Source organism: Elephas maximus, chromosome 3 (genome assembly GCF_024166365.1).
Source record: "Elephas maximus indicus isolate mEleMax1 chromosome 3, mEleMax1 primary haplotype, whole genome shotgun sequence".
In the NCBI taxonomy this organism is placed as follows: Eukaryota; Metazoa; Chordata; class Mammalia; order Proboscidea; family Elephantidae; genus Elephas; species Elephas maximus.
The window spans coordinates 154,876,615-154,896,184 of record NC_064821.1 but is presented as its reverse complement, the minus strand read 5'-3'; the positions used below and the strand labels follow the sequence as shown (position 1 = coordinate 154,896,184).

Sequence of the window (19,570 nt, the reverse complement as noted above, 5' to 3'; positions counted from 1 at the left end):
TCTACTAGACTGTGAGAAAATAAATTTCTCTTTGTGAAAGCCATCCACTTGTAGTATTTCTTTTATGGCAGCACTAGATGACTAAGACACATTGTGACCTAAATTTTTGTTTCCATTACGTGTAATGATGTCGAAGATTTTTTCTTATGCCTTTTGGGTATTAAAGAATCCTCTTTTGGGAAGAAGGCCATGTGAAGATGCATCCACAAGCCAAGGAATGTCAGTGAATGCTTGGGGCTACCTGAAACTGAGAAACAAGGATGATTTTTTACTAGCGCCTTCAGAGAGAGCTTGGCTCTGCTGACACCCTGAATTTGGGCTCTTAGCCTCCAGAACTGTGAAAGAATAAATTTCTCATCTTATACAAAAGAAAAAAAAAAAAATCCTCCTTTGTGAAGAGAGCCTCCTCAATTTTAATTGACTTAACTTTTATTTTTTTAACTTTTTAAATAAACATTTTATCTTAGGATACATTTATACATACAGAAAAGTTGAGATGATACCACTGAAATTTCACTGAAATTTCACAACCAGTTTCCCGTTATTAATATCTTCAGTGGTATATTTGACACAATGAACGACCTAATATGGATACATTATTATTAACTGAAATACATATTTTATTCAGGTATTTTAGCTTTTGTTCGATATCGTTTTTCTCTTCCAGGATACATCATTATATTTAGTTGTCATGTCTCCTTAAGCTCCGCTTCAATGTGACAATCCCTCAAACTTCCCTTGTGTGTGATGGCTTGGCAATTCTGAGAAGTACTGGTCAGGTATTTTGAAGAATATCCCTCCAATGGGATTTGTCTGATGTTTTTCTTATGATTAGACTGGGGTTATGGGTTTGGGGAGGTAAAATGCTATTCCATCACATGATATCAACATGACTTAGCACTGTTGATGTTAATTTTGGTCACCTGGTTGAGGTAGTGTTCCTCAGGTCTTTGTTGTAAAGGTGCTTCCCCCCCCCCGCCCACTTCCAGGCTGATTCTTTGGAAGGAAGTCACTATGGGTAGCCACATTTCAGTAGTGGGTTTTTTTACCACACCTCTTTGAGCCCAGAGTGCCAAAAATTATTTGGGATTCTTCTGCAAGGGACCTTAATCTATTCTTATGACAATGGGTGGCATTTATATTTTTTTATTCAATCATTTGTTTATACTAATATGAACTGTGAATGTGTATTTTATAGTTTGGGTTAATCTAATATTACTGTGTTTATATTGTTGCTGAAATTATTTTAATTTGGACATTAGGAGCTCTTTCAATGGACTCCTGTGTCCCTTTGATCTACCCCCATCATTTTGTTCTTTTTAAAAGGAGTCCCTGGTTGGAGCAAAGAGCTAAGTGTTCAGCTAGGCAGTTTGAACCCAGGCAGAGGCACCTCAGAACACAGGTGATCTGCTTCCCAAAGGTCACAGCCTTGAAAACCCTATGGAGCAGTTCTACTCTGCTCACATGGAGTCGCCATATGTCATAATCGACTCCACAGCGACTAATAAACACCTTAGTTAAAGTCAATATTTATATTTAAAAAAAAAAAATTTATATTTACTCCCGTTAAAAGCCTAATTTAGATTTCTACCTACAAACATGAACTGACAATTTAAATAAATGCACTTATGGTATGTGGTGTACAGTTCCAGGCAGATTCTCACTGCTTCTGCCCACCCTTCTCTTCCACTTTGTCTCTGTACATTCTTATTTCTGTGTAGGTCCCTGCCATTGCAGCTGCCAGTGCTTTGCTCAGCTTCACAGCTGCTTGGATGTCCCACTCCTCTCTGGCATCAAATGACACTGCTGAGAGCAGCTGAGCACAGGAAGCTGGTGAAGTTGAAGATCACAGGATCTTGATTCATCCAGGCTCTGGCCTAAGGGTCCTACTGACTGCTTCTTGCCAACTCTATTCGGATTATTATCCACAATCCTCACCCTCCCTGGGACCCTAAGGCCATGGTCACTAACACCTTTACCACCACTGGGTATCTGTACAACTTCAGAGACACACACTTTCGTGCAGCTTCAGTTGCTTGATTCCCCAATGTGTGGTGAGCACAGTGCCCAGTCCAAGGCATCGGCTTCAGGGGAAGGCTTTACTCATCGTCCGCTCTGGAGAAAGGTCCTTATCCTCAATCTTCCCCACTCAAGGGGCTTCTCAGACGCAGGAACCCGGTGCCCAAAGGACGTGCTCTTCTCTTGGTACTGCTTTCTTGGTGGTATGAGGTCCCCAACTCTCTGCTTGCTTCCCTTTCCTTTTCTCTCTTGAGAGATAAAAGGTGGTACAGGCCACACCCCAGGGAAACTCCCTTTGCACTGGATCAGGGGTGAGTCCTGGGTAAGGGGGGGTGTTATAATCCCACCCTAATCCTCTCAACATAAAATTACAATCACAAAATGGAGGACAACCACAGAATACTGGGAATCATGGCCCATCCAAATTGATACACACATTTTTGTGGGGAGATAATTCAATGCATAACATGCATTTTCCCCCTTTGATCAGAATTCTTTTTATAGAATCTTTGATCAAAATGTACAGTATACCTAGGCACAATCCTTTTCTTCTGGTCTCAATGCAAAGGAGGCAGTATGTTCATGGAGGCAATTAGCCACACATTTCTATTTTGTCCTCTTATCCCTAACTTTCCTTTGTCTTTTGTTGACCCAGGCAAATAAAGACCAATCCTTGTGCCTGGAATCTTTACTTTTTACCAAGCTATCTGGTGATTGTGATGCATGTAGACAGCAGAGGAGTTTGAAAAAACAGTGCTTTAGGCAATTGATTCATGTGTGACTAAATATAATAATTATTTTTTTAATTAAATTGAGAAGCTTTTATTGAAAATTGCATGATAGACACCCAAAAATACTGTTTGAGGAAAATTCACCATGTTTTTGACTTCTAGAAATAAATCTAAAATCAAAAAAACCAAACACATTTCTGTCGAGTCAATTCTGACTCATCACTACCCTGTAGGAAAGAGCAGAACTGCCCCGTAGGGTTTCCAAGGAGCAGCTGGTGGACTTGAAGTGCCAACCTCTGTTTAGCAGCCGAGCTCTTAACCTCTGTGCCACCAGGGCTCCAAAATAAAGCTACTACTCCCTAAGTCTTTCCTAGATACAGTCATAGAAAAATGAAAAAATTCAAAGAATAAAAAGAAAACCCATCAAATACATAGAAATAAGTTTATCAGCAAACTAATACCTTAGGTATAGATGGACTCCCCTTTACCCCTATACCTTCAGCTATTCAAACACTGACTTGAATGAGACTTCTGTTACCATATGTAAATGAATCCGTAGATATAAACTGCTAAGTGAGTGGGTCCAGCTGCCTCTCTCCCCACTGTGCGGTTCTTAAACTTTTCCTGGTTTCTCTTTCTTTTCTTCTTTCCTCCCTGCTGCTCCTCCTACTTCCTTCTCTGGCTCTTCTTCTCCACACACTAGTGCAAGCCACCAGAATATCTGAATACACTGCCATGATCTGAGAGGATGAGGAACTAGTTTTCACCAGTGGAAGTGCATTTTTCTCCAGTCAGAGCTTTTTATTTAGAGCTTCCCTCCGCATTCTTATTTTATTATAGCACTTCCCTCCCCAATCTTAGATTCTATGAACTCGTGGTTTCTTTTTTTACTTCAATGTGTTCTTACGCATTACCATTATTGTTTTTGATGTTCAAATTGTCTCAATTTGGACCAGTTTGGATCTCTTCAGGTTGGTTCCTGTGATCTTTTGACTTGCTTCCAAGAATCAGGAGCACATTCTTCCTTTCTGGCACAAGAAGTTCCAAGCTCAACTTTGATTTCCTTTTCCAAAGTCCGTCATTTCTCCTAGGAATCTGGTTCTTTTGGTGGAGAATGGCATTCACAACAAAGATGTAGCCACTAGGTAGCATTGCTTCTAGGTTCTGTAAATGGACCTGGTAAGAAAATATTCATATTTAATTCATGAGCTTATACTGACACTTTCAATCCCAATTCAACACCACGAGGTTCTTTCTCAACTTCCCCAGTACATATTTTCATCTCTTCTCTCCCATGTTGATAACCCTGATTTCAAACAATTTTTAATACATTTCTCATGTGCTCTACCCTATAATACACACAAAATTGTTTTGAAATTATTCCATCAATATTATTACCAACAATGAAACTACAAAGTAAAGTTCAAAATTTGTAGATGCTTCTGACTTAAGAACTTACACCACTGTGGAGCACAATCATAGAACTGCATTTAAAATTCACGTGAGGAGGTGGAGCCAAGATGTGGAATAGACACATGGTTCCCTTGAGCCCTCTTTAGAACAAAGACCTGAAAAAACAAGTGAAACAAGTATATTTGTGACAAGCTGGGATCTCTAAAGGCAAGCTTAGACAACCAACTGAGGGGCAGGGAAAGGAAGAGGCCGTTCAGAAGTGGGGAGGAGTTACCAGATCTGAGTCACGGGGAGCCATCAGGCACCATTCCAGGAGCAGCAATGGTGGCAGCGAGCTGCTCCTCCTCACATTGGGCCGCAGCTTCCTCAGGGAGAAGCAGGCAGCCACACAGCCCACTCACACTTCCAGAACCTGATGAGAACGGTGGGCTCTTGGCAAAAGCTAAGTACTTGTGTATGTTTTACTGCGCCCCACCCCCACCCCCAAGCCGGCTTCAGTGGCTGAATCCCTGGGCCTGAGATAGACCCTGGTGAGCACCTGGGGTCGTCCTCCCAGTCTTGGGGTGGAACAAATTTGCTACTGGGGACAAAAGATAATTTGCTAGCTGAATTAACTGGGGGAGCTCAGGACAGAAGCAGCTCCTTTCCGGACATAAACCGTCGAAGTCCCATGAGCACCTTTCCCTTCTGCATGGACCTGTGTGGGCCTATTTTGGGAGAATAGGCCCTTGTTGGCAAACTCCAACCATTTCAGTGGTGCGGTGGAGAGGTGGGTGTTTGACATTTGACATTGCATTGCCTATTAAACAAGGTCCTCACCTGCCCACAACAGGGACCTAAGAACTGGTGACTCCACATGGGTTGCCCAGCAAACCGTGTCAGGGGCCCAGGGGTAACTGGTACCTCCAAGTTCTTACAACAAAAACTTTGGGTGCCCATGGTCCCTCTTCAGAACCCACCCACCAGCAGGCTCTAGGAAATAGAGACGCGTTTTCCTCAGAGACACTTCGGGGTCTGTTCTCAGCCCCCTGCATTGTTCAGAGCATGAGCCCCTGCTACAATCAGATACGGGTATATACGCCAATCACCCCTGCCCCTCTAAGACTATAGGACAGAGTCTGTACCACACACTTGATATTACCTACCTGGAAACCTGAGCTGAATTCATACAAGAGAACAGAATCGACTCCTAGACTGATATACCTGATAACAGCTCTAGCCAGCTGGGGACAGGACACCAGAGTTCCAAAGGCAAAAATAATCAAGCTAGCTCACTCAAGCAACACATGGGGTATACAAAAACAAAACAAAGCAAGCAGCTATGACACAGTAAGCAAGCATAAACTAATACAATAACTGATAGATGGCTCGGAGACAGCAGTCAGTATCAAGTCACATAAAGAAAGGGACTATGATCACCTCAACAGACTCTCAAAACAAAGAATCCACTTTCGATGAAAGTGCATTCCTGGAATTACCAGATGCAGAATACAAAAGTTGAATATACAGAACCCTTCAAGACATCAGGAAGGAAATGAGGCAATGTGCAGAACAAGCCAAGGAACACACAGATAAAGCAACTGAGGAAATTAGAAAGATTATTCAGGAACCTAATGAAAAGTTTAATATGAGAAGTTTAATAAGCTGGAAAAATCCATAGACAGACAGCAATCAGAAATTCAGAAGATTAACAAGAAAACCACAGAATTAGATAACTCAATAGAAAGTCAGAGGAGCAGAATTGAGCAAGTAGAAGCCAGAATTTCTGAACTTGAAGATAAATCTCTTGACACTAATATATTTGAATAAAAATCAGATAAAAAAATTAAAAAAAATGAAGAAACCTTAAGAATCATGTGGGACTCTACCAAGAGAAATAACCTACGAGTGACTGGAGTACCAGAACAGGGAGGGATAACAGAAAATACAGAGAAAATTGTTGAAGATTTGTTGGCAGAAAACTTCCCTGATATTGTGAAAGGTGAGAAGATATCTATTCAAGATGCTCATCGAACTCCACATAAGGTAGATCTTAAGAGAAAGTCACCGAGACATATTATAAACCAGCTTGCCAAAACCAAAGATAAAGAGACAATTATAAGAGCAGTGAAGATTAAAAGAAAAGTCACCTACAAAGGAAAGCCAATAAGAATAATCTCAGACTACTCGGCAGAAACCATGTAGGCAAGAGGGCAATGGGATGACATATTTAAAAAATTGATGGAAAAAAATTGCCTGCCAAGAATCATATATCCATCAAAACTGTCTCTTAAATATGAAGGTGAAATTAAGACATTTCCAGATAAACACAAGTTGAGGGAATTCGTAAAAACCAAACCAAAACTACAAGAAATACTAATGGGAGTTCCTTGGTTAGAAAATCAATAATATCAGGTATCGACCCAAGACTAGAACACTGGGCAGAGCAACCAGAAGTCAACCCAGACAGGGAAATCCAAAAAAAAAAAAAAACTAAGCAAGATTAAAAAAAAAAAAAAAAAAAAAGCCCAACACACGGTAATGGTGATGTTATTATATAAAAGAAGATAACATTAAAATAATAAAGAGGGACTAAAATGTAATCATACACCTTCCATATGGAGAGAAAGGTATGACGATACAAAGAAAGAAAAGTTAGTTATAAATTTAGAGAAATAGGGGTAAATAATAAGATAACCACAAAGGAGACAAACTATCCTGCTCACCAAAATAAAATACAAGGGAAAAATACAGACTCAGCAGAAACAAAATCTACAACAACAAATATGAGGAAAGGACAATATATAAAGAAATCTACTCAGCACGTAAAATCAAGTGGGAAAAAGAAGCTGTCAACACACAAAAAAAGACATCAAAATGATATCACTAAATTCATACCTCTCCATAATTACCCTGAATGTAAATGGAGTAAATGCACCAATAAAGAGACAGAGAGTGGCAGAATGGATTAAAAAACAAGATCCATCTATATGCTGCCTACAAGAGACACACCTTAGACTTAGAGACACAAACTAAAACTCAAAGGATGGTAAAAAATATATCAAGGAAACAACAAGCAAAAAAGAGCAGGAGGAGGCGGGTCCAAGATGGCTGACTAGGTAGAGGCTACCTCGGATCCCTCTCTCAACAAAGACTCAGAAAAAGAAGTGAATTGATCACATACATGACAATCTATGAACCCTGACTATCAAACAGAGATCTAAAGAGTTGACCTGAGTGGCAGAGACTCAGCCAGTGCAAGCAGGCTGCACACTGACGGGGCTAACAAAAGAACAAACAACCACGGGGAAGCAGCGACTGTTTTCGGAGCCTGGAGCCAGCGTCCCAGCCAGAAAACCTTGGCGCTGGGCTTTGGACTGGGCGCAGGGGAGCTGAGCCCAGCATCCTGAGATGGCGGAAACGCGGGACGCGTCCCTAGCCCCCAGAAGTGACCTCCGGGGAAGCCCAGCCAGTGCATGCAGGTGGCGCTGTGACACGGCTGACAGGAGGAGAAGTCACCGGGAGGCAGTGACGGATTTTGGTGCCTAGAATGTGGCGTCCCCGCCAGGGAACCTTCGCACTGGCCATTGGACTGGGAGCGGAGGAACTAACCACCGCTTCTGAGACAGCACAAGCACAGGACGTGGGCCTGACCCTCCGGGGCAATCTCGACCCAGCCAACACACAGGCTACACACCTCTCCAGAATCTCAGATAAAACGGTCATCGCCAAGCAAGATAAGTAACTTTGTCTATATTCCTGGGTGCTTTTTTTACTCTCTCCTATCTGTCTGATCCCTCCCCTCCCCTTCCCAGGCGGCTTCATTAACATTGGAATTTCCTGGGCCAGAGAGTGAAGTGCTCCTAACCCATTCTCCTGGCCTGAGAAAAACAGCTACAAAAAATCCAGGGACCAAAAATCCTTCCCTGCCTTCCCGAAATTGGACTAAAAATACCGAACCAGCTCCAGCCAAGCATATGAGATCCAATATCTTGGGCTTTCATCCCTACAGGGAACAAGGTGGCTATTATAATGCAAAGGCAATTCTGATAGTGATCTGACTGTAATTGTTTTAGCAGATTACTGGAAAGACAAGTTTCCCAGGTCTGATATCTCTACCTATTAAACAGAGCCCTCACTGACCCACAATGGGGAACTGAGGGCTGAAGCTCCACCCAAACCACCTAGACTCTTGCCGTAGGGGTCTGAGGATAGTGACACTTACCAATCTGTAGAGGTACATGCATTGGGTGCCTAAGGTACAGCTGCAGAGCCCACCCATCAAAGTGCTTTAGGAATAGAGACACATCTACCTCACTGGCACTGAGGGGAAGCCTGTCAGCATCCTGCCCCCCGGAGTGTGACCCCCTGCTGCTACTAGAATCTGATGTACACAACTATCACCACTACTCCTCTAAGTGAATAGGTGACAGTCTACACCACACACTTGATGACCCAAAATCAGATTCTACTCAAGAATAGTGAATGGACTCTAAGACTTATATATCTGGTAACAGCCCAAACCAGCTGGTAATAGGACATAAGTTATTCAAAGGCTACAATAATCAAGACAGCGCAATCTAATAACCTATCTACGTATATTGAAAGAAAACAAAACAAGATAAGACTCAGTGAGCAAATATAAGATAAATCATTACAATATCTTATAGATGGCTCGGAGACAGCACCGATATCATGATTGCTTCTACAACCCCGCAAGTTAAAGAATCAAAATCTTTCCCAAATGAAGATACAATCCTGGAATTGCGAGATGCAGAATATAAAAAACTAATTTACGGAATGCTTCAAGACATCAGGGATGACCTCAGAAATGAAATAAGGCAATCTACAGAAAAAACCATGGAACACACCGATAAAGCAGTTGAACAAATCAAAAGGATTATTCAAGAACAGAGTGGAAAAATAAATAAGCCGCAAGAATCCATAGAGAGACAGCATTCAGAAATCCAAAAGATTAACAGTAAAATTACAGAATTAGACAACTCAGTAGGAAGTCAGAGGACCAGAATTTAGCAATTGGAATGCTGAGTGGCAGAGTTGGAGGATAAGGCAATTGACACCAATATAGGTGAAGAAAAATCAGACAAAAGAATTTAAAAAAATGAAGAAACGCTAAGAATCATGTGGGACTCTATCAAGAATAACTTGCATGTGATTGGAGTTCCAGAACAGGGACGGATAACAGAAAATACAGAGAGAATAGTCGAAGATCTGTTGGCAGAAAACTTCCCTGACATCATGAAAGACAAAAGGATATCTATCTAAGATGCTCATCAAACCCCATATAAGATTGATCCAAAAAGAAAATCACCAAGACATGTTATCATCAAACTTGCCAAAACCAAAGATAAAGAGAAAATTTTAAAAGCAGCCAGGCATAAAAGAAAAGTCTCCTACAAAGAGAATCAATAAGAATAAATTCAGACTACTCAGCAGAAACCATGCAGTCAAGAAGGCAATGGGATGACATATATAGAGCACTGAAGGAGAAAAACTGCCAGCCAAGGATCATATGTCCAGCAAAACTCTCTCTCAAATATGAAGGTGAAATTAAAACATTTACAGATAAACACAAGCTTAGAAAATTTGCAAAAACCAAACCAAAGCTACAAGAAATACTAAAGGAAATTGGTCAGAAAATCAAAAATATCAGATACCAACACAACACAAGGTCACAAAAAAGAACATCCTGATATCAACTCAAATACCGAAATCACAAAAACAAAGATTAATTTTAAAAAGAAAAAATGCTCAAAACAGGGAATCATTGAAGTCAATATGTAAAAGATCACAATAATCAAAAAGAGGGACTAAATACAGGAGGTATAGAACTGCCATATGGAGAGGAAAACAAGGCGATATAGGATGATACAAGTTGGGTTTTTACTTAGAAAAATAGGGGTAAATATTAAGGTAACCACAAAGAGGTCTAACAATTCCATAACTCAAACTAAAAACCGAGAAAAACATAACAACGCAACAAACAGAAAGTCAACTTTATGAAAATAAGGAACACACAATTTACAAAGAAGAACGTTTCAGCACAGAAAAGTAAGTGGAAAAATGAAACTGTCAACAACACACACAAAAAGGCATCAAAATGACAGCACTGAACACATACTTATCTATAATTACACTGAATGTAAATGGACTAAATGCACCAATAAAGAGACAGAGATTCTCAAACTGGATAAAGAAACACGATCAGTCTATATGCTGCCTACAAGAGACACACCTTAGTCCTAGAGACACAAACAAACTAAAACTCAAAGGATGGAAAAAAATATATCAAGCAAACAACAAGCAAAAAAGAAGAGGAGTAGCAATATTAATTTCTGACAAAATAGACTTTGAAGTTAAATCCACCACAAAGGATAAAGAAGAACACTACATGATGATTAAAGGGACAATTGACCAGGAAGATATAACCCTATTAAATATTTATACAGCCAATGACAGGGCGGCAAGATAAATAAAACAAACTTTAACAGAACTGAAAAGTGAGATAGACACCTCCACAATTATAGTAGGAGACTTCAACACACCACTTTCGGAGAAGGATAGGACTTCCAGTAAGAAGCTCAATACAGACACAGAAGACCTAATTGCTACAATCAACTCACTTGACCTCATAGACTTATACAGAACACTCCACCCAACAGCTGCAAAGTATACTTTTTTTCTAGTGCACATGGAACATTCTCTGGAATAGACCACATATTAGGTCATAAAACAAACCTTTGCAGAATCCAAAACATCAAAATATTACAAAGCATCTTCTCAGACCACAAGGCCATAAAAGTGGAACTCAATAACAGAAAAATCAGGGAAAAGAAATCAAATACTTGGAAAATGAACAATACCCTGCTGAAAAAAGACTGGGTTATAGAAGACATTAAGGAGGGAATAAAGAAATTCACAGAATGCAACGAGAATGACAGCATTTCTTATCAAAACCTCTGGGACACAGCAAAAGCAGTGCACAGAGGTCAATTTATATCGAGAAATGCACACATACATAAAGAAGAAAGAGCCAAAATCAGAGAACTGTCCCTACAACTTAAAGAGAAAGCGAGCAACAAAAGAATCCATCAGGCACCAGAAGAAAAGAAATAATAAAAATTAGAGCTGAACTAAATGAATTAGAGAACAGAAAAACAATTGAAAGAATTAACAAAGCCGAAAGCTGGTTCTTCGAAAAAATTAACAAAATTGATAAACCATTGGCCAGACTGACTAAAGAAATACAGGAAAGGAAACAAACAACCCGAATAAGAAACGAGAAGGACCACATCACAACAGACCCAACTGAAATTAAAAGAATCCTATCAGATTATTACGAAATATTGCACTCTAACAAATTTGTAAACCTAGAAGAAATGGATGCATTCCTAGAAAAACACTACCTACCTAAACTAACATGATCAGAAGTAGAACAACTAAAAAACCCATAACAAAAAAAGAGATTGAAATGGTAATCAAAAAACTCACACACACACACACAAAAAAGTCCTGGCCCGGACGGCTTCACTGCAGAGTTCTACCAAACTTTCAGAGAAGAGTTAATACCACTACTACTAAAGGTATTTCAAAGCATAGAAAATGACGGAATACTACCTAACTCATTCTATGAAGCCACCATATCCCTGATGCCAAAACCAGGTAAAGACACCACAAAAAAAGAAAATTACAGACCTAGATCCCTCATGAACATAGATGCAAAAATCCTCAACAAAATTCTAGCCAATAGAATTCAACAACATATCAAAAAATAATCCACCACGACCAAGTGGGATTTATACCAGATATGCAAGGCTGGTTTAATATTAGAAAAACCGTTAATGTAATCCACCATATAAATAAAACAAAAGACAAAAACTACATGATCTTATGAATTGATGCAGAAAAGGCATTTGACAAAGTCCAACACCTATTCATGATAAAAACTCTCAGGAAAATAGGAATTGAAGGAAAATTCCTCAACATAATAAAACGCATCTATTAAAAAAAAAAAATTTTATACAAAGCCAAGAGCCAACATCATTCTAAATGGAGACAGCCTGAAAGCATTTCCCTTGAGAACGGGAACCAGACAAGGATGCCCTTTATCACCGCTCTTATTTAACATTGTGCTGGAGGTCCTAGCAAGAGTAATTAGGCTAGACAAAGAAAGAAGGGCATTCGGATTGGCAAGGAAGAAGTAAAATTATCTCTATTTGCAGATGACATGATCTTATACACAGAAAACCCTAAGGAATCCTCCAGAAAACTACTGAAACTAATAGAAGAGTTCAGCAGAGTCTCAGGTTATAAGATAAACATACAAAAATCACTTGGATTCCTCTATACCAACAAAAGGAACATCGAAGGGGAAATCACCAAATCAATACCATTCACAGTAGCCCCCAAGGAGATAAAATACTTAGGAATAAATCTTGCCAAAGATGTAAAAGACCTATACAAGGAAAACTACCAAGCACTACTACAAGAAATTAAAAAGGACATACTTAAGTGGAAAAACATGTCTTGTCCATGGATAGGAAGACTTAACATAGTAAAAGTGTCTATTCTACCAAAAGCCATCTATACATACAATGCACTTCTGATCCAAATTCCAATAACATTTTTTAATGTGATGGAGAAACAAATCACCAACTTCATATGGAAGGGAAAGAAGCCCCGGATAAGGAAAGCATTACCGAAAAAGAAGAAGAAAGTGGGAGGCCTCACTCTACCTGATTTCAGAACCTATTATACAGCCACAGTAGTCAAAACAGCCTGGTACTGGTACAACAACAGGCACATAGACCAATGGAACAGAATTGAGAACCCAGATATAAAAACATCCACGTATGAGCAGTTGATATTTGACAAAGGCCCAGTGTCAGTTAATTGGGGAAAAGATTGCCTTTTTAACAAATGGTACTGGCATAACTGGATATCCATTTGCAAAGAAATGAAACAGGACCCATACCTCACACCAAGCACAAAAACTAACTCCAAATGGATCAAAGACCTAAATATAAAAACTAAAAGGATAAAGATCATGGAAGAAAAAATAGGGACATCGTTAGGAGCCCTAATACAAGGCATAAACAGGATACAAAACATTACTAAAAATGAGGAAGAGAAACCAGATAACTAGGAGCTCCTAAAAATCAAACACCTATGCTCATCTAAAGAATTCACCAAAAGCGTAAAAGCACCACCTACACATTTGGAAAGAATTTTCAGTTATGATATCTCTGACCAGCACCTGATCTCTAAAATCTATATGATTCTGTTAAAACTCAACCACAAAAAGACAAAAAACCCAATCAAAAAGTGGGCAAAGGATATGAACACAAACTTCACTAAAGAAGATATTCAGGCAGCTAACAGATACGTGAGAAAATGCTCTCGATCATTAGCCATTAGAGAAATGCAAATCAAAACTACGATGAGATTCCATCTCACTCCACCAAGGCCGGCATTAATCCAAAAAACACAAAATAGTAAATGTTGGAGAGGCTGTGGAGAGATTGAAACTCTTATACACTGCTGGTGGGAATGTAAAATGGTACAACCACTTTGGAAATCTATCTGGCATTTTCCTAAAAAGTTAGAAATAGAACTACCATACAACCCAGAAATCCCACTCCTCGGAATATACCCTAGAGAAATGAGAGCCTTTACACGAACAGATATATGCATACCCGTGTTTATTGCAGCACTGTTTACAATAGCAAAAACCTGGAAGCAACCAAGGTGTCCATCATTGGATGACGGGTTAAATAAATTATGGTATATTCACACAATGGAATACTACACATTGATAAAGAACAGTGAGGAATCTGTGAAAAATTTCATAATATGAAGGAGCCTGGAAGGCATTATGCTGAGTGAAATTAGTCAGATGCCAAAGGACAAATATTGTATAAGACCACTATTATAAGATCTTGAGAAATAGTATAAACTGAGAAGAACACATTCTTTTGTGGTTACGAGGGGGGGAGGGAGGGAGGGTGAGAGAGTGTTATTTACTGATTAGTTAGTAGATAAGAACTACTTTAAGTGAAGGGAAGGACAATACTCAATACAAGAAAGGTCAGCTCAACTGCAATGGACCAAAAGCAAAGAAGTTTCCGGGATAAACTAAATGCTTCGAAGGTCAGTGGAGCAAGGGTGAGGGTTTGGGGACTTTGGCTTAAGGGGACTTCTAAGTCAATTGGCAAAATAAATTCTATTATGAAAACATTCTGCATTCCACTTTGAAGTGTGGCGTCTGGGGTCTTAAATGCTAACAAGCGGCCATCTAAGATGCATCAATTGGTCTCAACCCACCTGGATCAAAGGAGAATGAAGAACACCAAGATCACACGATAACTTTGAGCCCAAGAGACAGAAAGGGCCACAGGAAACAGAGACTTACATCATCCTGAGACCAGAAGAACTAGATGGTGCCCAGCCACAACTGATGACTGCCCTCACAGGGAGCACAACAGAGAACCCCTGAGGGAGCAGGAGAACAGTGGGATGCAGACCCCAAACTCTCATAAAAAGACCAGACTTAATGGTATGACTGAGACTAGAAGAATCCCGGTGGTCATGGTCCCCAAACCTGCTGGCCCAGGACAGGAACCATTCCCGAAGACAACTCATCAGACATGGAAGGGACTGGAAAATGGGTTGGAGAGAGATGCTAATGAAGAGTGATCTACTTGTATCAGGTGGATGCTTGAGACTGTGTTGGCATCTCCTGTCTGGAGGGGAGATGGGAGGGTAGAGAGGGTTAGAAACTGACACAGTCATGAAAGCAGAGACTGGAAGGAGGGAGTGGGCTGACATATTAGGGGGAAAGTAAATGGGAGTGTGTAGTAAGGTGTATATAAGCTTATATGTGACAGACTGACTTGATTTGTAAACTTTCACTTAAAGCACAATAAAAATTATTCCAAAAAAAAGAGCAGGAGTGGCAATATTAATTTCTGACAAAAAAGTCTTTAAAGTGAAATCCATCGGAAAGGATAAGGAAGGACACTATATAATGATGAAAGGGACAATACACCAAGAAGATATAAGCATATTAAATATTTATGTACCCAATGACAGGGCTGCAAGATACATAAACTCTTAACAGCATTGAAAAGTGAGATAGGCAGCTCCACAATAATGGTAGGAGACTTCAACACGCCACTTTTGGAGAAGGACAGGACATCCAGAAAGAAGCTCAGTAAAGACACTAAAGATCTAAATGCCACAATCAACCAACTTGACCTCGTGGACATATACAGAACACTCCACCCAACAGCAACCAACTATACTTGCTTTTCTCGTGCACATGGAACATTCTCTAGAATAGACCACATATTAGGTCATAAAGCAAGCCGTAGCAGAATCCAAAACATTGAAATATTACAAAGCATCTTCTCTGACCATAAGGTCATAAAAGTGGAAATCAATAACAGGAAAAAGAAATAAAACACTTGGAAACTGAACAATAGCCTGCGGGGGGAAAAAAAAGCCTAGATTATAGAAGACATTGAGGTTGGACTAAAGAAATTCATAGAATCCAATGAGAATGAAAACAGTTTCTATCAGAACCTTTGGGACACAGCAAAAGCAGTACTCAGAGGCCAATTTATATCAATGAATGCACACATCCAAAAAGAAGAAAGGGGCAAAATCAAAGAACTATCCCTACAACTTGAACAAATAGAAAGAGAGCAACAAAAGAAACCCACAGGCACAAGAAGAAAACAAACAATAAAAATCAGAGCTGAACTAAACGAAATAGAAAACAGAAAAACAATTGAAAGCATTAACAAGACCAAAAGCTGGTTTTTTGAAAAACTCAACAAAATTGATAAACCATTGGCCAAACTGACAAAAGAAAAACAGGAGAGGAAGCAAATAACCCAAATAAGAAACGAAATGGGCCATATCACAACAGACCCAACTGAAATTAAAAGAATCATATCAGATTACTATGAAAAACTATACTCAAACAAATTTGAAAACCTAGAAGAAATGGATGAATTCCTAGAAACACACTACCTACCTAAACTAACACAAACAGAGGTAGAACAGCTAAATAGACCCATAACAAAAGAAAAGATTGAAAAGGCAATCAAAACTCCCCCCCCGCACCCCCCGCAAAAAAAAGCCCTGGTCCGATGGCTTCACTGCAGAGTTCTACCAAACTTTCAGAGAAGAGTTAACACCACTACTACTGAAGGTATTTCAGAGCATAGGAAAGGATGGAATACTACCAAACTCATTCTATGAAGCCACCATATCCATGATACCAAAGCCAGGTAAAGACACCACAAGAAAAGAAAATTATAGACCTATATCCCTCATGAATAAAGATGCAAAAATCCTCAACAAAATTCTAGCCAATAGAATTCAACAACATATCAAAAAAATCATTCACCATGAACAAGTGGGATTCATACCAGGTATGCAGGGATGGTTCAACATTAGAAAAACAATTAATGTAATCCACCACGTGAATAAAACAAAAGACAAGAACCACACGATTTTATCAATTGATGCAGAAAAGGCATTTGACAAAGTTCAACGCTCATTCATGAAAAAAACTCTGAGGAAAATAGGAATAGAAGGAAAATTTCTGAACGTAATGAAGGGCAATTATACAAAGCCAACAGCCAGTATCACCCTAAATGGAGAGAGCCTGAAAACACTCCCACTGAGATTGGGAACCAGACAAGGATGTTCTTTATCACCACTCTTATTCAACATTGTGCTGGAAGTCCTAGCCAGAGCAATTAGGCTGAATAAAGAAATAAAGGGCATCCAGATTGGCAAGGAAGAAGTCAAAGTATCTCTATTTGCAGATGACATGATCTTATACACAGAAAACCCTAAGGAATCCTCCAGAAAACTACTGAAACTAATAGAAGAGTTTGGCAGAGTCTCAGGTTATAAGATAAACATACAAAAATCACTTGGATTCCTCTACATCAACAAAAAGAACATCGAAGAGGAAATAACCAAATCAATACCATTCACAGTAGCCCCCAAGAAGATAAAATACTTAGACATAAATCTTACCAAAGATGTAAAAGACCTATACAAGGAAAACTACAAAGCACTACTACAAGAAATTAAAAAGGACATACTTAAGTGGAAAAACATACCTTGCTCATGGATAGGAAGACTTAACATAGTAAAAATGTCTATTCTACCAAAAGCCATCTATACATAAAATGCTCTTCCGATCCAAATTCCAATGTCATTTTTTAATGTGATAGAGAAACAAATCACCAACTTCATATGGAAGGGAAAGAAGCCTCGGATAAGCAAAGCATTACTGAAAAAGAAGAAGAAAGTGGGAGGCCTCACTCTACCTGATTTCAGAACCTATTATACAGCCACAGTAGTCAAAACAGCCTGGTACTGGTACAACAACAGGCACATAGACCAGTGGAACAGAATTGAGAACCCAGATATAAATCCATCCACATATGAGCAGCTGATATTTGACAAAGGCCCAGTGTCAGTTAATTGGGGAAAAGACAGTCTTTTTAACAAATGGTGCTGGCATAACTGGATATCCATTTGCAAAAAAATGAAACAGGACCCATATCTCACACCATGCACAAAAACTAACTCCAAGTGGATCAAAGACTAAAATGATAAAGATCATGGAAGAAAAAATAGGGACAACCTTAGGAGCCTAACACAAGGCATAAACAGAATACAAAACATTACCAAAAATGACGAAGAGAAACCAGATAACTGGGAGCTCCTAAAAATCAAACACTTATGCTCATCTAAAGACTTCACCAATAGAGTAAAAAGGCCACCTAAAGACTGAGACAGAATTTTCAGCTATGACATCTCCGACTAGCACCTGATCTCGAAAATCTATATGATTCTGTCAAAACTCAACCACAAAAAGACAAACAACCCAATCAAGAAGTGGGCAAAGGATATGAACACACACTTCACTAAAGAAGATATTAAGGCAGCTAACAGATACATGAGAAAATGCTCTCAATCATGAGCCATTAGAGAAATGCAAATTAAACTCCGATGAGATTCCATCTCATTCCAACAAGGCCAGCATTAATCCAAAAAACACAAACTAATAAATGTTGGAGAGGCTGCGGAGAGATTAGAACTCTTATACACTGCTGGTGGGAATGTAAAATGGTACAATCACTTTGGAAATCTATCTGGCGTTATCTTAAACAGTTAGAAATAGAACTGCCATACAACCCAGAAATCCCACTCCTTGGAATATACCCTAGAGATACAAGAGCCTTCACACAAACAGATATATGCACACCCATGTTTATTGCAGCTCTGTTTACAATAGCAAAAAGCTGGAAGCAACCAAGGAGTCCATTAATGGATGAATGGTTAAATAAATTGTGGTATATTCACACAATGGAATACTAGGCATCGACAAAGAACAGTGACGAATCTGTGAAACATTTCATAACATGGAGGAACCTGGAAGGCATTATGCTGAGCGAAATTAGTCAGAGGCAAAAGGACAAATATTGTATAAGACCACTAGTATAAGATCTTGAGAAATAGTATAAACTGAGAAGAACACATACTTTTGTGGTTATGAGGGTGGGAGAGAGGGAGGGTGGGAGAGGGTTTTTATTGATTAATTAGTAGATAAGAACTGCTTTAGGTGAAGGGAAGGACAATACTCAATACATGGAAGCTCAGCTCAACTGGACTGGACTGGACCAAAAGCAAAGAAGTTTCCGGGATAAACTGAATACTTCAAAGGTCAGAGGAGCAAGGGTGGGGTTTTGGGGACTATGGCTTAAAGGGACTTCTAAGTCAACGGGCAAAATAATTCTATTATGAAAACATTCTGCATCCCACTTTGAAATGTGGCGTCTGGGGTCTTAAATGCTAACAAGCGGCCATCTAAGATGCATCAGTTGGTCTCAACCCACCTGGATCAAAGGAGAATGAAGAACACCAAGGTCACACGATAACTAAGAGCCCAAGAGACAGAAAGGGCCACATGAACTAGAGACTTACATCATCCTGAGACCAGAAGAACTAGATGGTGCCCGGCTACAACCAATGACTGCCCTGACAGGGAGCACAACAGAGAACTCCTGAGGGGGCAGGAGATCAGTGGGATACAGACCCCAAATTCTCACAGAAAGACCATACTTAATGGTCTGACTGAGACTAGAGGAATCCTGGCGGTCATGGTCCCCAAACCTTCTGTTGGCCCAGAACAGGAACCATTCCCGAAGACAATTCAGCAGACATGAAAGGGACTGGACAGTAGGTAGGAGAGAGATGCTGATGAAGAGTGAGCTAATGATATCAGGTGGACACTTGAGGCTGTGTTGGCATCTCCTGTCTTGAGGGGGGATGGGAGGATAGAGAGCGTTGGAAGCTGGCAAAATTGTCACGAAAGG

The 19,570-nt window shown here is 39.7% G+C and overlaps 1 long non-coding RNA gene across 3 annotated transcripts in view; it reads right to left on the bottom strand.

Moving 5' to 3' along the window:
- Nucleotides 1–467: 467 nt before the first annotated feature.
- LOC126073314 (uncharacterized) overlaps nt 468–19,570 on the bottom strand; it is a 45,143-nt gene continuing 26,040 nt past the window's right edge. For 2 of the 3 annotated variants that reach the window (XR_007516718.1, XR_007516719.1), the window contains exons 2-4: nt 4,438–4,575; nt 4,210–4,318; nt 468–3,926 (exon numbers count right to left, since the gene is read on the bottom strand). This is a non-coding gene — a long non-coding RNA (uncharacterized LOC126073314). The remainder of the gene's footprint in view (nt 3,927–4,209; nt 4,319–4,437; nt 4,576–19,570) is intronic. The other variant, XR_007516717.1, reaches the window with a different exon arrangement.